This window comes from Pleurodeles waltl, chromosome 8 (assembly GCF_031143425.1).
Source record: "Pleurodeles waltl isolate 20211129_DDA chromosome 8, aPleWal1.hap1.20221129, whole genome shotgun sequence".
NCBI lineage: Eukaryota > Metazoa > Chordata > Amphibia > Caudata > Salamandridae > Pleurodeles > Pleurodeles waltl.
This window is the reverse complement of record NC_090447.1, coordinates 771,333,019-771,351,256: the sequence shown is the minus strand read 5'-3', so window position 1 is coordinate 771,351,256 and position 18,238 is coordinate 771,333,019. Positions and strand designations below refer to the sequence as shown.

Here is an 18,238-nt window from a genome sequence, read left to right as displayed (position 1 = left end):
CTGTTATGTATTGTTTGGAGAAGAGCCCCTCCCCCTTCCTGGGAAGGCCTGTCCTGCGCATCTGCCAGGTTGCGATGTTGGCACCTTTGCATATTTTCACAAATTATTACTGCCTTGACACCAGGGCTGCATAGAGGACCATTTAGTCCTGTTGGTTCTGCAAAACTTCCTGGTTGGAGTCCACTCCTAAGACCAATCAGTTTTTGTAGGGCGCAGCTACCCACTTGTGAGGGTCTTAAGGCACTGGGGGTGGGGAAGGGGGCAGGGGGATGGATTGAGCCTCATCCAAAGAGCCTTGTCTTGAGGTTCTTCCTAAAGATGGTGAGCAGTGGGCTTTGTCTGAGGTGCATGGGTAGGTTGTTTCAGCTCTTTGCTGCAAGGTAGGTGAAGGATAGTCCGGCGATGGTTTTCTATATGTGTGGGATGGTGGCCAGTGCTGCTGGGCGGAGCAGAGGGCTCTAGCGGGGTTGTGGAAGGAGATGCAGTGATTTAGGTAGGCCTGTCCGATGTTGTGAATGGCTTTGTAGGTGTGGGTGAGTAGCTTGAAGATGATTTGTTTCTCCGTCGGGAGCCAGTGGAGGGTCCTCAGGTGCTGGGAGCTATGTTCCTAGCGGGGAAGGTTCAGACCCACCACCTTTGGAAGGTACTGTTATGATATCTTTTCAGAAGGTGAACACTCCGGTTAGAACTATCAGTTAGAAGAACAGGATACTTTCCTTTGGAAAAGGGCATACTTTCTGTAATCACAAATTCCTCACTGCCCTCCCTTTTTCCCTTTCTGTTTAATAGATATATGTCCCAAGTTAAATTTCGGCTCATTGTAACATACACTTTGTTTACAGAAGAAAGGTTAGGAAACGTGTGTCAGTGCGCATTGGTGGCACCTATTTGTGCCCTTGCTCCCTCACTTCAAGGGCGGTATGAGGTCACAGCAGACCCACAGGTGCTACCTATCAGTGTGCAGGAGACATTGCTGGGAGACTTTTCTAGATCCAGGGTGGCTTCTGGAATATTCTTAAGGTGAGGAATCTGACCAGAATGAGTGTTACTGAAAAAGGACACTTTTTTTTTTTATCTGTACCTAGATGACTAAGTTGTACCACAGCAATTAATCACAGTAATCAAAATTTTGAACAGATAGAAGCCTAAATGTGTTCCAACGTACGGCTCTCACTCCAAATATGTCAGTCTGAATTGGTGACTACCACATACATTCAGGTGCATAGTGCAATCCTGGATACATCAGTGGGGAAAGCTATCCATCGGTGGAGAGAATTCAGAACTAGCACTTAAGTGTCATAAATTCAACAGTGTAAAAACTCAACAGTTTGCAACTTCAAACCCAGTTAAGGGATGTTGTCTTTGTGCATTCTCCTGATTCCTCACTGCTGACTAAAAACGTGTCCTGAATGACGAGCTGAAAGCGCTCTTTCCATAAGTTTGTGAATCTTTTTGAGGATCAAATCCAAATTACAAAAGTTTGCCCTTTCAAATGGAAGTAGTAGATTTTTCTCTGACAACAGTCAAACCATTAAAAGGACGGGGAGCTCATTTGCATGATCTAGGAGCCAGAGGACCTTTAACCGAGATTGCATACCAGTTTCATGTAAACATTCTGGAACTCAAACTGTGAGGCGAGGCCTTCAGTCTTTCCTTCCAAACTTAAGTTCTTGTGAGGACAGACCATACTGCAATCATGTTCTGTATATTCAGACAAAGCACATGCTCTCTCAAAATAGCCTTGAGATCTATGTAACGAGGCCTTTAATAATGACATCTGCCTGATAGCAGAGCATATGCCAAGAGCAGATAACTCATGGGTAGATGTATTCAGTAGGAAGGCAAGTGTAACCTACAAGCGGGAATTGAACCAAGATCTAGAGAACATGATTTTTTAATGGTTATGAAATGCCACTTCTCTGCAAGGTGGCATTGGCAACCATTACCAATGCACTTTCACTGTCCTGGTCGAAGATATTTGCTTATGCTTTTTCTACCACTTACAGTTGTTCCGTGAGCAAATCACTAAGATCAAAAGAGCACCTTACAAAGTGATCCTGTTGCATAAGCTTCTCTAAAATTGGTTAACATAACTTTCCCATCTATTAGAAACTCCATCCATTCACGTGAGCAACATACAAAATCCAATTTCCAGTGAGAAAGGCCAGGTTTCTTCATCACAATTTGGGTTCTTTCAAATTGAAAGCTTGGCTGCTGAATACATGTAATTCTCTTATCTAAACATTCAAAAGATGGCAGAGTAACCCTGCACAAAGCAATAGTCCTGTCAGTAATTCTAACATATTGGGCCAAAGGGAAGAAATTCTGCTGCTGGTGCCAACAATGGTTTGTGTCCTTTAACAAAAAAGCAACTTCAAGTGCTTCCCCATTTATCATGCCTGGCAAAATATGGGTTGAAGCATTCTTCCATCAAAGCAGCCACAAAAATGTTTCAGCGCTCTTCTTCAGACTCCTCTTTATTACTAGATTCTTGATTTATCAAACATTTTGCCAGAAGTTTAGACTGTTCACTGCGTTCTTGCTGATAAGGGATCTACTGTGATTATCGGAGCTGATTACAGTCATTTTAGAGCTCTTGAGGACACTCTTCAAACCTACATTTAAAGTGGATATTGAATGTTAGATCAAAGACCACATTGCTGAGGGCTCTAACATTGGCAAGGAACGTGAATGAGATACAAGCATTCATGATAAAAGAACCATGTTTATGCTTCCTAAAAAGACAAGGTTATTTTAAGGACAAATCTGAAATTCGTGCCAATGGTACCATCTGACTTTCATTTAAACAAACCTGTTGTAAGTCTTATTTACAAAATCAAATGACAGTTGTGGAGAGAACTCCTCGGTCACTGGCTATTTGAAGTTGTTTGAAATTCTATCTTGACAACAGTAAAACTTTCAGAAATTCAGACTAACTGTAGGCTTTGTCCATCTGTGAAGAGAACAACTTATTTCGAGGCATGTGTGTCTATAGATTCACATTGTGTGCCTACTTCTGCCATCTAGTGTTGGGCATTTTTTTTTTTTTTTTTTTTTTTTTTTAAGAAGTCTTACGATTCACGAGATTCAGTGATTCCTCCTCTTGCTGGCAATGCGCATGGGCATTGACTCCATTGTTAGATTGTTTTCTTTCCGCCATTGAGTTCAGATGTTTGCTCTGGTTTGAGACAGTCATTAGTCCTTTTTCAGTCCTCGCAGTAACTCCTAATTGTCGGTATTTTTGATTGCATATTCCTTTTCCCTTCCATACCGGGTCAACGACTCCAGCTGCGCTCAGGCGATCCTCAGGTCGATCTTGGCACCATGTGGGGCCTTGCCCTTCGGGTCTTCTGACAGTTGCATACCATGTCATGAGAGTGATGGGAAAAACACCTGGTAGATGTCCTCACTGCCACTCAAAATATCCACAAACCAACCTCCTTCAAGTCTGTAACCCTTGCCTTTTGTCTGACCTGAGCATGACCTGTTGTTTTGCAGTGCCTGCCACTCCTTCAGGTCGAAGATGACCATCTGTGACCATGGGGCCTAACGCTTGGAGGTGTCATGGAGGAGCGGCAAAGAACCAGTGGACCTCTTCCGCACTGAAGAGCTTCATGAACACCACACCAAGGAGGCGCTTTCACCAGAGGAGAGCACCAGCTCCAACCTGGAGATTGAGCCCTCCAGCAGATACAGGCCATGAGTACACACCCTTCCCCTCCTCGATACAGCATGCAGGTCTCCACAAAAGGCCTCACAGCCACCCTCGAATACCAGCAGCAGAAAATGTGGCCACAACTGCCCCCGGGCCATGGTAGGCACTGGCCATCGACTTTGGCCATAACAACCAACTCAGCATGGTGCCAAAGAAACACTCCAAGGCAACCGGCTTGGCACAGACTGCGATTGGCTCTGCATTCAGTAAACAGTCAAAGGCGAAACAGTCTCTGCACCGAAGGCTTCGGCACTGGAGGTGACTTTCACCACGGTCTGTGACAAAACAGTGGAGCCACTTTTCCATCAGTCAGAGACATGTGGCAATTCATCCTCGCCCATCCACTTGGAACAGCCATGCATCCACCGAAAAGGCAGCTTTCTTTCCAGGAAGCCTTTGATGAAGCCCCAGCTCCTAAACACAGGAAAAAGATTCAGGAGTGTACTCTCTGTAGTTCCTAATTCCCAAGAAATATGGCTTTCTCATCTCCATTCTAGACCAAAAGCCACTCAAAAAATAAATCCACTCAGGACGTTTTTGTACGATCACCTTTCAAGATGTTATAATTCTTCTACAGAAGGGCGACTTCATGACCGCCCTCAACCTGAAGGACGCATACTTTCACATATCAGTACACCAACAGTATCAGAGCTACCTAATGTCTGTGGTGAACAGCACACATTATCAGTTCAAGGTACTGCCTTTTGGGATCACTACAGCTCCCCACGTGTTGATTGATTGATTGTTTTGTCACTTATAGAGCACACTGTCACTCCCAAGGGAGTAACCTGGCACTAAGGCGGATCCAGGAAATGAGGTAGTGCTACAAGGGCTGAGCAAGGGTTCTTGAGGTGTCACAAAAAGAGACTACTTACGAGATGTAGGAGTAGCAGAGGGTGTTAGTCATCGTGTAGATCCAAGTCTTAAGGTGCTTTCTGAAAATAGTTTTCATAGTGTTCACAAAGTGCCTTGCAGTGGTAGCTGCACACCTGTGTTGGCAGGGCATTCACGTCTTCCCTTATCTGTTTGACTGGCTCATCAAGAGTTCAGCCCACCAACTATGCCGCAAACACACACAGACCACTATATATCTTCTACACAATTTGGGAATTACCATCAGTGTTGCAAAAATCCCACCTCGAACCCTGTGAAATTCAGCCTTACTTAGGAGCAATCCTCATCTCAGAAAGCGGCCTTTCCTACCCCACACCGGCAAGAATACGGTCTTTTCACACACTTCTTCCTCACATTTAACCAGACCACCAGGTCACATCCAGGACAGTTATGTGCCTCCTAGGCATTGTGGGCCTCCTGCATTGCAGTAGTGCCCCAGGCAGGATTACACATGCGTCCATTGCAGGAATGCTCAGCGCTGAAATGGTCTCCAGCGGAAGGTCATTAGGAAGATCTTGTATTGGCCAGCCCCTGCAGTTGTCACTCTCTCCTGTGGTGAACACCAAAAACCTGTTGCAAAAGCAGCTTTTTCTCAACCTAGTTCCACAGGAGACCATCACAACACAGTGCTTGAAATATCTGCTCGACGACTCGCTATAGCGAGTCATATTTGATCAGGTGGAGATATTTTTTAGAATCTACTCACCCCTTCTGGAGTGGACAAAGAACAGATGTTCTGTTCAGTCAGAAACTGAATTGGCAATTAAGATACCTTTAAGTCTTATTCTTGTCACATTTGCTCTGGGTTCAGAGACAGAGGTCAAAAGTCAGTTTGTCTTCTTGCAATGCAATTACTTTTCCTTGGGACTGCAGAGATCCAGGATTTTGTAAGGTGAACTGTCTGACCTATGTGAAATGAAAGGCTGTTGATATCAGGGTTTTCCTAACACACAACATTTATATAACTAAGTCAACTTTACAAAAGTTTCAAAATGCATTTCAGTAGGTGCTTTTGTGTGGTAAAAAAAAAAGTTATAGGATGAAAATTGGTCAGTACACTTTCCTTGGTGATGTGCAAATGATAAATATGTTTTCTGAAACCCAATTTTCACAGATCATTGTTAATGCTCAATATAGTTTTATCAGTAAAGCTGCAAGTTAGTGAGAAACATTTTAGACATTTCTTGGAAATGTACTGTTAATAACGGACAGTGTGCTATCATATCATGCTTTAGTAATATACTTATTAAAAGTGAGTGTTTAAACGTAAACTGAGAAACACTCCTGCCCTGATGGCAAAGCTATTAGTAAACCAAGAGGCAAGTCATAGATCATGAGTACCGTATATGTGGGCTAGATTTTTTTGTACATGGAGCAAACATTTAGTATATTTAATCAAACAAAAGAGGATTTTTTTTTCGCAGCAGAAATGCTGAACTCACATATTTGAAGGTGCACTCATGTGAGAATGAAGAAAAAGGCGTGTGTGTAAAATTCAATATTTGCCTAGGATCACACATTTTGAGACCTGTTTCCAGGACAAGTACATTACAGTTTGGTCACATAGATTATTCAAGCTACTCGACCTACAGGTCTAGTAACATTTTTATGATTTTTCTAGGCCTGCAGCAAACTCCTTCCTCTCGGGATTGGGAGCACATTTGCAAACTTTGACCGTCCAAGGCATTTGGGAACACCAGCACCTTCACATCAGTTATTTAGAACTCCAAGCAGTTCATCTTGCATTGAAAGCTTACCTTCCCCACCTGGTGGGCAAAGATGTTCTCGTCCAAACGGACAACACCACAGCCATTTTTATCCATTCAAAAGTGGGTGGTGGGGGCAGGGTCTCAGTCTCCAGAGCTCTCAGCTCGCCCAGCACATTTGGGCGTTGGACTCTGTCACAAAATCCACCTAATGGCAGAGTACCTCCCGGGGGTGGACAACAATTTGGCCAGTCTCCTCAGAACTGTGCGACAACAAGTTCACTAGTGGATACTTCACACGCAAGCCCTCCTCTAGCAGTTGATGAACAACGATGGAGATTTCTCCCAAATAGACCTATTTGCAACCATAAAAACACAAAATGCCCATACTTCGCAGACAGGTTCCTACACACAATCCAAAGTCAATGCACTGTGGAATAACTAGACAAGAATATTTGCCTACGCTTTTTCTCCTGTCGCATCCATTTTCGGCTCTAAAGTTACAGCAGGCATCTCTATCTCACCTTCTAGCGGCCCGACTTGGGTTCGCCAAGCGTGGTTCACATCACTTCTGGAAATCTTGGTGGTTACGCACAAGAGACTCCTGATCAGGCCGCACTGTTTCATGCTGAACCATGGAGAAATACGTCTCCCAGACTACAAGTCTCACAACCTTTCAATCTGCTTCCTGAAGTAATTCAGATATCTCAAACTACCTCTTGAATGCATGACTGTCCAAAAGTAAGCACCTAGACCCACTACTGATACATGCTATGCAGCCAAATGGAAATGATTTGTCCACTACTGTCACTCAAAACATATTAACCTGCTCACAGCTAGAGCACAGGACATTGTCTGTCTGTTACCTGCTGCATCTACAAACTTGCGGACTGGCATTCACCTCTATTTGGCTCCATCCTGCTGCTGTGGCTACTTACCCATTGAATGTGGAACATTTTTCCCTTTTCCGAATTCCATTTACCAAAGCTTTCTTGGGGAGGCCTCAAGTGGGTAATCCCTCCTCGGATCTCACCAACTGAATAATGGAACCTCAATATCGTCCTCAACTGAATCATGGGTACCACTTTTGAGCCTCTCAATTGTTGCTCCATTCAGTTCCTCTCATGTAAATTGGCTTTTCTCGTTGCCATTACTTCCTTTTGGCGTGTCAGTGATCTCTGTGCACTATCCCCAGAAGAACCTTTCTTTCAAGTGCATAGGGACAAGAGTCGTCCTTTGCACTGACCCTTAATTCCTTCCTAAGGTGGTATCTCAGTTCCACCTGAACCAATCGATAGAACTCCCTGTGTTTTTCCCTCTCATCAAGACACTATAGCAGAAAGGGCTCTTCACACACTAGATATTAAACAAACCCTCATTTGTTACATAGATACGGCAAAACCTTTCAGGAAGACTCTGCATCTATACATCTCTTTTGTCAAAATCACACAAAAGAAATGAGCTTTCTAAATTAGGCACTGCTAGATGAGTAGTCCAATGCATGCAAACCTGCTATGCTAAAGCAAAGAGAACCTTATCTGTCCCTCCTAAAGCCCACCCCCCTATAAAAAAAAGGAGCCTCCCTGGCCTTCCTGGGAAATATACCAGTGGCTCACATATGCAAAGCAGCTATCTGGTCCACATAACACACCTTTACAAAACAATACTGTGTGGATGTCCTGACCCTCCAACAGGCCAAGGTTGACTAGGCAGTACTCTGTGCACGTTTTCAATCTACTGCAACATCCACAGGCTAGTCACTGCTTTTGGGATTGCTGCTTTACAGTCTGTGCATACCATGTGTATCTACACCCGCATATGCCTTGAACAGAAAATGTTACTTACCCACAAGCCATCTTTTGTGTCATGCAGTGCTGTAGATTCACATGTGCCGATCCTCCTACACGGACACCTGTTGCCCCGGCAGTTAACTTTATATTCTTTTCCACTTTCCTCTTTCGGATGGGCATCCATTTGTACATCGCTTCGCATCCCACTCCATGCTCACCCGCCCTATGGGAGAAATCCATCCAGCATTGGAGTCCATGCGCTTTGCTAGCAAGAGAAAGAGTCACTGAACCTTGTGACTTGAAAGACTTTGTCAAAGAAAAACAGCTTGCACACATCTAAGCCCAACACTAGATGGCAAGACTATGGACATATAAATCGACAACACTACATGCCACAAACAGATGTCTATTGGGTAAGTAACATTTTCCTTTCTGACCAATGAATCACAAGGTGGATAGCCTCAGCAATTAATACCTGTCATTTCCAGACTGGTTGTCTCCTGAGGATATCTGTGTTGACTCAAGGAGTGTAGTACAGGCTACCGCAGCTTTGTACGCAGGCGTGCCGCTATTTCCTTTTTGTATTTTCTGCTTGTCGCACTTTTTTTGCAGCACTTCTGCCTGGATGTAGTGAGGTCTAGAGGCTCAGCTGTGAACCAGTGAGGTTCTCCAAAATCTATTTTAGCTAACATGAATCCTGCTTTCATCTAGTAATGGTTTTAGTCGAAGTTCAGCCTGACCCTGTTTTGCAGAGGTGTTCCGCAATATACCTTTTGTATGTTTCATACTGCTTGCTACTCTTATTCATGCATGTGAATCTATGATAATCCAGTGCCAGTGAAGACACAAATTGCTTACCTTCAACTACAGTTCTCCAGTGTGTGTACCTTTTTTAGATTCACTTGCAAATCTCCTTCTGCCCCAGTGAGAGACTTTTATTTTCTTCTATTTCAAATCAGTTTATTGGTTTGTAAAAGAAGAGCACCATAAATAAGAAAACCAAGTAACAAAGTAGTAATGAAATGCTCCCCAAAAAGAACCCCCTTTTTCCTTGTAACAGAGGCAGTGTGGCATGCTCACAATAGTTGTCCATATGAGTAGTACTTGCATAGTACTTTTTCCTGCCATTTCTGTTCATATATCCAATATCTGTATAGCCTTAAGTGATTTGGGGCATGTCAATGCTCTATAGTCTTTGGTGAAGAACTATAGCAGCTGGGCTTGCTTCTTGGCAAACCTGCAGTTTGCACCGTTGAAGCCTGAGGTAATCTTTTCCATGCCCCATATCTGCCACAGCCTGTTATACCAATCCCTAATGGAGGGAACACGTGGTTTCACCCATAAAGCAAGGATGCATTGCTTCACTGCTAACAATAAAGGATTCCACAAATGTTTACACCTTTCCTGTGTATTGCCCTTCACAGGTAGCATCTAGCCTACGATGATTCTAATTGGGGATCTTGAGAATATTAGTGTTGGTTTTGTCGTCTGTATCATTCAGTGCATTCTCCCATATTTTAGTCACGGTGTGTGTGCTGCCGAATTTGACCACATTCCCACAAACACAGATAGTTCTGTTTACATTCATTAAATGGGGCCTTTGTGGAGTCAGGTGCCATCATAGAAGGTGTTTACTAGCTGCTTCTTTACACTGCATGTGTGATTTCTTCACCGACGTCTTTGAATATAGTGTTCCAATGGTCTGAGTAAGTTGTACACCCAGACCTGCCTCCCACCCCCTTTGAGAATTGTGTTTTGAGCTAGTTGGTCCCTTTATTAACAGCTTGCATATTTGTGAGATCTCATGAGTATCCTCTGTTTCGCTAATAGCTTTTCAAAGTCTGTGAGTGGGCATTAAGCTGCCTCTTTAATCTCCTTCTCTCGGTCCCAGTGTCTAACCTGGGGATCTCTAAAACATTTGTTTTCCATCAAGGGCTAATCTGTTTTCACTTGCTAAAAGAACTTTACTTCTTTATGGTGTAACACCTTGCTTATTTTGATACACATTACTTGCATTAAATCCATAAAGGCCTCGCTGTTTATGCCAGGGGTAAAGTTGGGGTTTCCGAACAGGGAAATCGCCTGGGTGTTTCATGACTCTCCTTTGTATAGTGTCGTCTTAGTTATGGGATGAGTAGTCAAGTTGTCAGCTCTAGATCTTGGTTTTTGCTAAAGAGTTTCCCAAAGGAACCTCCTGCCAAATAGTGGTTTATGAAGCACCATTGCCGTTCTGATTGAGGTGTGCACCATTCTAATAGGAAACTGAAATGGGTCACCTGGCAGTAGACCTGAAAGACTGAGATCCCTTGCTTGCAGCAATTCTAGATATTTTCGCCCTCCCAAGGAATGGCCTGGAATACAAATCACACCCTCAGCAAAACATTTATGTTGATGGATGCTATACATAATTTCCATGAGATCAAGCCACAGTGCCAACTTTGTAAATCCCTATTAATTTCCATCACCAACATTGGGAAGATGGTGAACTCCCTGCAAGGTAGGCCCCAGGTTTATCCCCATATACTTAATTGTTTTGTTCGGTATCTGAAAGAAAGAATGTTCTTCTAACCATTGCAGATTGTATAGCCTCCGACTTGGCCTTGTTTAATTTGAGATCCTCCAGTAAAGGGTCGAGGGAAGTTCTTGGGCTGGCCAGCAAAATTAGAATGTCATTGGCAAAGAGTTGTTCAAAAAATCTCTACCCAGTCTAATCCCCAAATGTTTGGGTAGGGGCAGATCAGCTGAGTAAGGGGCTCTAGGTATAGGACTAAGAGCAGGAGCGACAATTTATACCCCTGCCTAGTCCCAGCACATGCATTGATCCAGTTGATGCTATTCTTTGCTGTAGGGTTAGTATTTCCTGCTACAACCAAACAGTGATCTCCCAATTCTCTGTCCTTCAGAAAAGGAAAAGGAAAACCTTTTTGAAATGGTCAACAATGTTACAAGCAGGAGCACAGCGTCTTTACATCATCACATGGGAATTAATCCCACTTAGGGTTGACTAGGTCCGTCATAGGCTGCTGCAGTCTGTTTCCTTTTGTTTTTGTATATATTTTCAAATGTACATTCAATAGAGCCATCAGCCTATAGTTGCTGCATTGTTCTGGATTCCTCCGCTTTGTAAGTACAGTTTACTTGCTAGCCTCAGTCATGAATTGTGTTACTGCTCCCCTCAAGGCTGTATCGTGTAACTTTGTACAATAATGGTAGTAGCATGGGCCAAAGGCTCCTGTAAAAGGCGGCATGAAACCATCATGTCCTGGGACCCTGGGGAGGTTGATACCCTTGATATCTGAGATAAACTCCTCCATTATGGGGACCTGCACGCAGCCATTTGATGCAGGGCTACTTTATTAAGATTGGAGCCTTGCACGAAGTGACTAATGGAAGCAGCATTAGTCGATAAAGTTTAGGAACAGACCTCTTAGACTTGCGCAGAAACCGCACGTTTATTTTGTTTGTCCAGCTTGAGGGTGCAGTCTCAAGTTAGAATAGCCAAAATGTGGAATTGGATATGCTTCCCTCTCAGTTTGGCTGCTGATAATTTCCCCGTCTTGTTACAACCCTCCTTTATATTTTGTTGGATATGTGCTTGGGAATGAATACTCTGCTTTATTAAGCTTAAAATCAAAGTTGGCACCTTCCGTGAATTATCTTGCGCCATGTCTTTTGAGAGAGAGTGTAATATGCAAGTCTTGCCAGATTATCACTTGTATCCTAGCTAGCCTCATACTTTCTGCTATACGTGTCTCACAATACAGCTTTCATTCAGTCCCATCATATTGCTACACTGCAGTCCCCAGTGTTGTTGTAAGATATAAACTCTTTAATCTTGGATTGCAGCCCTTCCCGGACCACCCAATCACAGAGTTATTTTTTTAAACCACTGTTGTGGCCTTCTATCTGGTCTTGCCTGTCCCCTGAGAATTCCAGCGTAATCATGGCATGGTCAGAATGCAACATCTCAGCAATCCAAGCTTCCTGTATCATGTGCAGCAGGAGGCGGATGTAGCGGCTTCCCCAGTCTAGGAGCCTGCTAATGAACATGCCACACACAGGGCCCTGCATCAGATGTCGCTGTTCTTCAACATACTTGCACACTTTGCATGCATTGCGTCATAACTTTCACTACCACACTTTAAAACATCCCATCAGGTTACGGAATTCCTGTCTAGAGTCCACCCAGGACTGTGAGGGTCCTAGCATGCATGATATCAAAGGCACTACATCTGCCCTTTGTTAAATAAAAAGTACAAAGAATATTAGCATCATATTTCCTCGATGAGTCGCGGAGATGCCCTCACTGGTCTGCCAGATTGGGTAGTTGAGGTAGTTGAGATGTCCTGTCATTATGCATCGATGACATAGGCTCAGGTGTGTGATCTTGACATTCAGGTGGGGTTGCCTCATTTGTGATCTCAGGAGCTGATGAACATTGAGGTACCCATTTTAAGTGTGACGCGTCACATGTGATGGACTTTCCGGGATGATGCGCTGTCACCATATATCCTTTGCATGTCACAATTCTCAAAGGGTTGACAGCAAACAAAGTGTCTTTTTTTACGCTTCTGTTTGTTAGACCAGTAACAAGTCCCTTTTCTTAAAGACTGTTTCCTTGGTGCATCGATGCTGATTGGCATGTTTTCATTTTGCCCTTTTGATCAGTATCTGTGACCGATGTTCATTGCGGTAGCTTGGTTCTGACAGCTCTCCCAAATAGGAAGGTGGCAGTGCCCTCACCAGTTATGAAGTGAGGAGTTGATGGATGGGCACGAAGTACTGGGCACAGGGCTTGGTTTAGATTGATGCCTTCCATCAACACTCACTGATTTACCCTCTTTAGGGTGCCCATAAATCGTTCACCAACACCATTGGCTTTGGGCCAGAGAACTTTACAGTTTTGAGGCCCACATTGAGTCGACTAAAAAATGCCTTGAAGTCTTTGCTATTGTGAGACTGGCCATTATCAGATTTGAGAGTAGCTAGGGTGCCCCACTCTTCAAAGATGTCAAGCGGCTCAATTACTTTACCTTGGGTTCTTGATAATAAGTCTTCCACCAAAATAAAACACAAGTATTCATTAGTGATTCCCATGAGGTGACGTTCATTTTCTAGAGGCCCAAAGAAGTCAACTGCAACTGTCTGTCAGGCATACACAGGAAGGTCAGATATCAATAGATGCTGCATTACTGTGGAGGATAAACAGTAACAAAGATGGCATACCTTTAACTCTCTCTCAACTCATAGATCATGGTGAGGGAACCACACTCTGTCGCTTAGGGCTCTTTTGATGGCTACAGTGCTACAATGTCGTTCATGAGCGAGCTCTATGACTTGCTGTCTCAGGCATGACAATTCTCAAGCCTTTCAGTATGATAACCTCGTGTGACGATATCTCATCCTGTACATTTTTGAATTTTTGGAATTCAACATCATCACAAAAGGTTGAATACTTATCTTTCAAGATTGTGTTGTATTGAGATCTTTGAGGATGAGCATGTCCTTATGTGCTTTGGAAGCAGCAGTAATCTATTTAATTGCTAAAGCTGCTGGTGTGCTGGACCTCACAATGAAGTTGAGATACTCCTCAGCCGCTTTGGATGTTGAACTGTGCTGATGTACCGGCACTCGTGAAAAGTAATCTGCAGAGTTTTGGTCTTTCCCTGGCATTTGTACAATCACGTAGTCTACTCTTGCAGTCGCACCCCCTCCTCTAGTTCCAGGGGGTTAGCTTTCAGGTTTCCAAAGATGGTGAACAACGCCTGGTGGTCTGTGATGATAGTGAAATGTTCCCCATATAAAAATATATGAAAATGTTTGCAGGTCCACACTACAGCTAGACTCTCTTTCTCTGGCCAAGAGTAGGAGCATTCTGTTTAAGACAGGCTGCTACTGGCGTAGGCCACAATGTCTCTGGGCATTTGGATGACCATTGGGTTGAGCAGGGATTTCCCTCAGCCCCACCGGGCTCTCATCTACTGTAATCTCAGTATGTACCTTAAGGTCATAATAACCCATTTCAGTTGCATTCTCAATTGCATGTTGTATTTCTTTGAAACTGTGGTCGTATTCAGGAGACCATTGGAATGGGATATTTGGCTTTGTTAGGTCTCTCAATGGGGAACTTACTGTAGGAAAGCCATGAATGTACCTTGAGCAATAACTGACCATGCCTAAAGGGGATTGTGACATGGTTACGTCCTGTGGAGGGGGGAGGCAGGTAGATGACAGTGCTTGTATCCTATCCAGGTCAGGATTCAATCACCCCGTCAGAGAATATGTGCCCAAAGAATTTAAGTTTTGGTTTTGTGAAAATCACACTTTGCTGTATTCAGAGTGGGGCCTGCCTCAGCAAGTAATTGACACACTTGCTTAAGAGACTTGTCATGCTCCTTTTGTATTACCACAAACACCAGTATGTCATCGCTGTAATTGAAAGCCTGCGCAACTGGTTGAATAATTCAGCGAAAAACATCCTGAAATATCTCTGCAGCCAAAGATTCCAAAACTCAGTCTTTTGTATCAGAACAGTCTATAGGAGTCGAAAACTATTAATGTACCTACAGTTCTCTTTCAACTTGAGTTGATGGTATCCTTTGTTCAGGTCAAGATGGGAGAAGATTTTGGCTCTGTTCAGTTGCATGACCATGTCCGCTATGTGAGGACCAGGATGTTTTTCTCTCTCGGATGCTTTGTTGGCCTGGATCATATCAACAAAATTCAGACTGCACCTCCAGTGTCCTTTTTTTTTGCACCACAACTATGGCCAAAACCCATGGCATAGGACCAGTGCAGCATTTAATGATGTCATGTTTCAAAAGTGTTTCTAGTTTTCACAACAGCTGCTTGAAATTGAAAAGTGACTCTGTGGTGACGTTGGGCAACAAGGCGAATGCCCTCATTAATATGAAGTTGCACTTTCATCTGTTTGAGTCTTCCTGAGCCATGAAACAACAACAGGAATGGACTCACGCTTTAAGCCTGAGCATGGATGTTGTAGTTGAGAGAGATCAGTTCTATGTCAGCAGTGGCAGAGCTCAGTATCAGTAAGCATGCACTAGATCAAGTTCCTCGAAGAACATGAATTGATACTTGCACTGATGTTGTTTTGGGTCACAAAGTTGGTGTAAATGACCCTTGACTCTGAAACGGTTAAGAAGCAGCCCAAGTGTATACCTTTGTGTTTGATAGAGTAAGGCGTGGCACAGGAGACAGGCTTTTAAACTTTTTCTACTGGCATGATGTTAATCCATGCAGCACTGTCTCTAATGGAGGTTATGGAGAAACTGTTCACCTTTATCCTAATTTTAGGGCAGTGCCCAAATGAATTTTGTCGCTTCGTTTGGTGATTCTTTTTTTTACTTTTGATCTTATTTGCCAGCAGCTAATCCTGTACGTGCATGTCGTTCCTTAGTTGATATCATAAACGCACATCCGTCCTCTTAGCCAGTGCTTGATAATGATGTTGAAGGGCCTTTATATGATGAATTTGACTACGATTGACTGTGCTTGGTTTCTACTTGTTGCAACTAATGTTGCCTTTTGGCCTTGTGGGCGTGGCGAGAATGCTTCTGAAATAGTCTATTGTCCATTTTATCTTCTTGCTGAGACGCATTTGGTTTTTCTTTCGCTTTGCAGGCCATTACGTAGTTGTTTTCTTTAGTGCAGCCTTTGCATATCTTCCTATGGCTGGACATTTAACTTCATAGGGGGATGAAAACCCACATTGAAAGCATAACTCATTCGTTTTCGAAGACGTCAACTTGCGTACATCTAATTAGTGCTTTTGCTTGCTTTTCAAGATTAGCGCTGATCCTTACCTGCTGTTCCCGCTTCCATAACAGCAGCTTGTCGATCTGCTCGTTCACCTGCCCTTGCAGCCACTAGCATCTCTAAATTGAGTGACTCTCTCAACCTGTATCTTCTGAAGGAGTCTGAAAGGCAGCCATCAATAACTCTTTGGCTCATTGGATTTTTCTCCATTAGTTACAGGACTTTTTCTTCATTAAAGTTACAGAACTTAATGTTTGAGAAGTGAATCAAGTCTCTCAACAAATTCATCCTTGGTTTCACCAGTTTGTTGTTATGCTTGGTCGGAAGAGCTACTTCTCGGAGTCGATATTTGGCATCAAATTCAACTTGACATCCACAGCTTCTTTTATCTTTTAGTATGATGCTGCATCAGCGTGAGAGACATTCTTTAGCACTACTTTCATCCATCTTGGCAAGGTTTTTAAATTATTTAATGATTTTCTTATCTTCTTCTTCTCCTAGCTCATCTATGAAGTTATTAAATGTTTCGATCCATGCCGTCTACCTGGCACCAATGTTCTATTTCTTTGCTGTATCAAACAAAGTTGGCGGCGTTAGGAATGTATCCGCATCTTACTTTGCGCTTCTTTCTGTCGCCATTGAGAGCACATGTTTTTGCAAAGCAGGACTGGCAACCTCTTTAAGCAACACCCCGTTGCTTGGGTCCGGTTGTCTTCTCTGATTTTCAAAGTCTTTTAGCACTTCACTTGCTTGAGCAGGTAAGTGTTTGTTTTCATACCTAGTTGCCACTGCCTTTAGTGTTTAATTTGTATTGATGATGGCTCTGTGTTATGGTGCAGCACAGTATATTTTCTTTCAGCTTTACCAGCAGGTTTTGGTAAACTTTTCTACTGTGCTCCTCTGCAGGCCCTTCAACTTCCTTGATGGCTGTGTATGGGCTGGAGTAGAGCTTTGACTCCACATAAGCCAATTGCAGACCGCTTTGCATCTATTTGAGGCGCACGTGGCATGCACAAGCAGTCTGCTGCATCTTTGCAAACTTGCAGGGAGAGCAGCATTGTTTCTTCGGGGGCATGCATCCCACCTTCGTCACCAGTTGTAGTTTCTTTCCCAGCCCAGGAGCATGCAAATGAATACGCCGTACCAGGAGCTCTATAACAGATGTCTTTATTCCTCGACATACTTTCACGCTCTGCCCACATTGTGTCATAATTGATAACCTCCCATCAGATTATGTAATTCCTGCATAACGTCCACACAGGACCACGAGGTCCTAGGGTGCATGATCAAAGACACTGCAGTGGTTGCTATTACAAACACTGTTCTGGCGTAGGACCTGTGAGATGAAGATTTGTGCAACTAATCCCTCGGTTCTATGTATATGGTACAAGATGTCTACTAGACTTTACTCTGTCCAGTGTTGTTGGCTGAGGTGCCCAGGATTTTGTGCACCTCTTTCAGTCATTTCATCTGCATGCGTTGGTCCTGCTGTTCAAAACAAGTTTTGAAGGTGTTGTCCCATTTATAGAGGGTCTGGTGGTGCTGCAGATATTGCCTCACAGGTCAAAAGTTTCTTCCCATGAACATGATTACTCCTGCCAGTTTCTGGTAGACATGGAACTGGTGGTCATCAAATAGACAGTGTTCTTGAGTCATTGCTGTTGCCATAATTTGCTGTTTAACTGGAAAGTGGTGGGCTTTCATAATGATATCTGTGGTGCAATTTTCTTGGGAACTTCACTATCCGGTATTAGGGAGCGCAATAGTCTGAGTGTGAAGCTTTCGATGTCTGTTCATTCTGTGCTGATTAATATCCCTTGTATGTGCAGGTTATTCCTTCTTGATCTATTCTCAATATCCATAAGTTTTTTCCTTCAGGTGGGTATTTTGCTCCCAGAGTTAATAGTTCCCCATTGACTAATTCAACTTCTTCCTTCTGTCCATCATTAAGTTCCTCTAGCCTGAAGACTCTTTGACCTAAGTTGTTTGTCTTTTTGCAGTTCTTGTTTAAGATCTCATAGGGCAGTAAACTGCTGCCTCAATATAGTGAAAAGGTTTTCCAGGAATTTTCTTGTAACTGGGTGGCACCCAGCATTAGGTGGCAGGTCTGGGTCATCCTTGGGAGTGTAGATTTTATTGTGCTTGTTGTGGTTGCTTTGTGTGGTGTAGCTCTGCAGAGGAGGCCTTTAGAGGATTCATCCTATTTATTTATTTCTCGCTACTGCCATTGCAATAACACGGTTTGTCTCACAGACCATGCAATCTGGGATCCTTCCTCCACCCCCACACCCCCAGTCAGCCTTGTAAGGTTTTGGAGGAAGGCTTGCTTTCTCTTCTTTTGAGAACATTTTTCAGAT

General features: G+C 43.5%; 1 protein-coding gene across 2 annotated transcripts in view; it reads left to right on the top strand.

Moving 5' to 3' along the window:
- The window catches only part of TUBGCP3 (tubulin gamma complex component 3), a 317,898-nt gene that overhangs the window by 153,633 nt on the left and 146,027 nt on the right, over nucleotides 1-18,238 (top strand). The window lies entirely within an intron of this gene.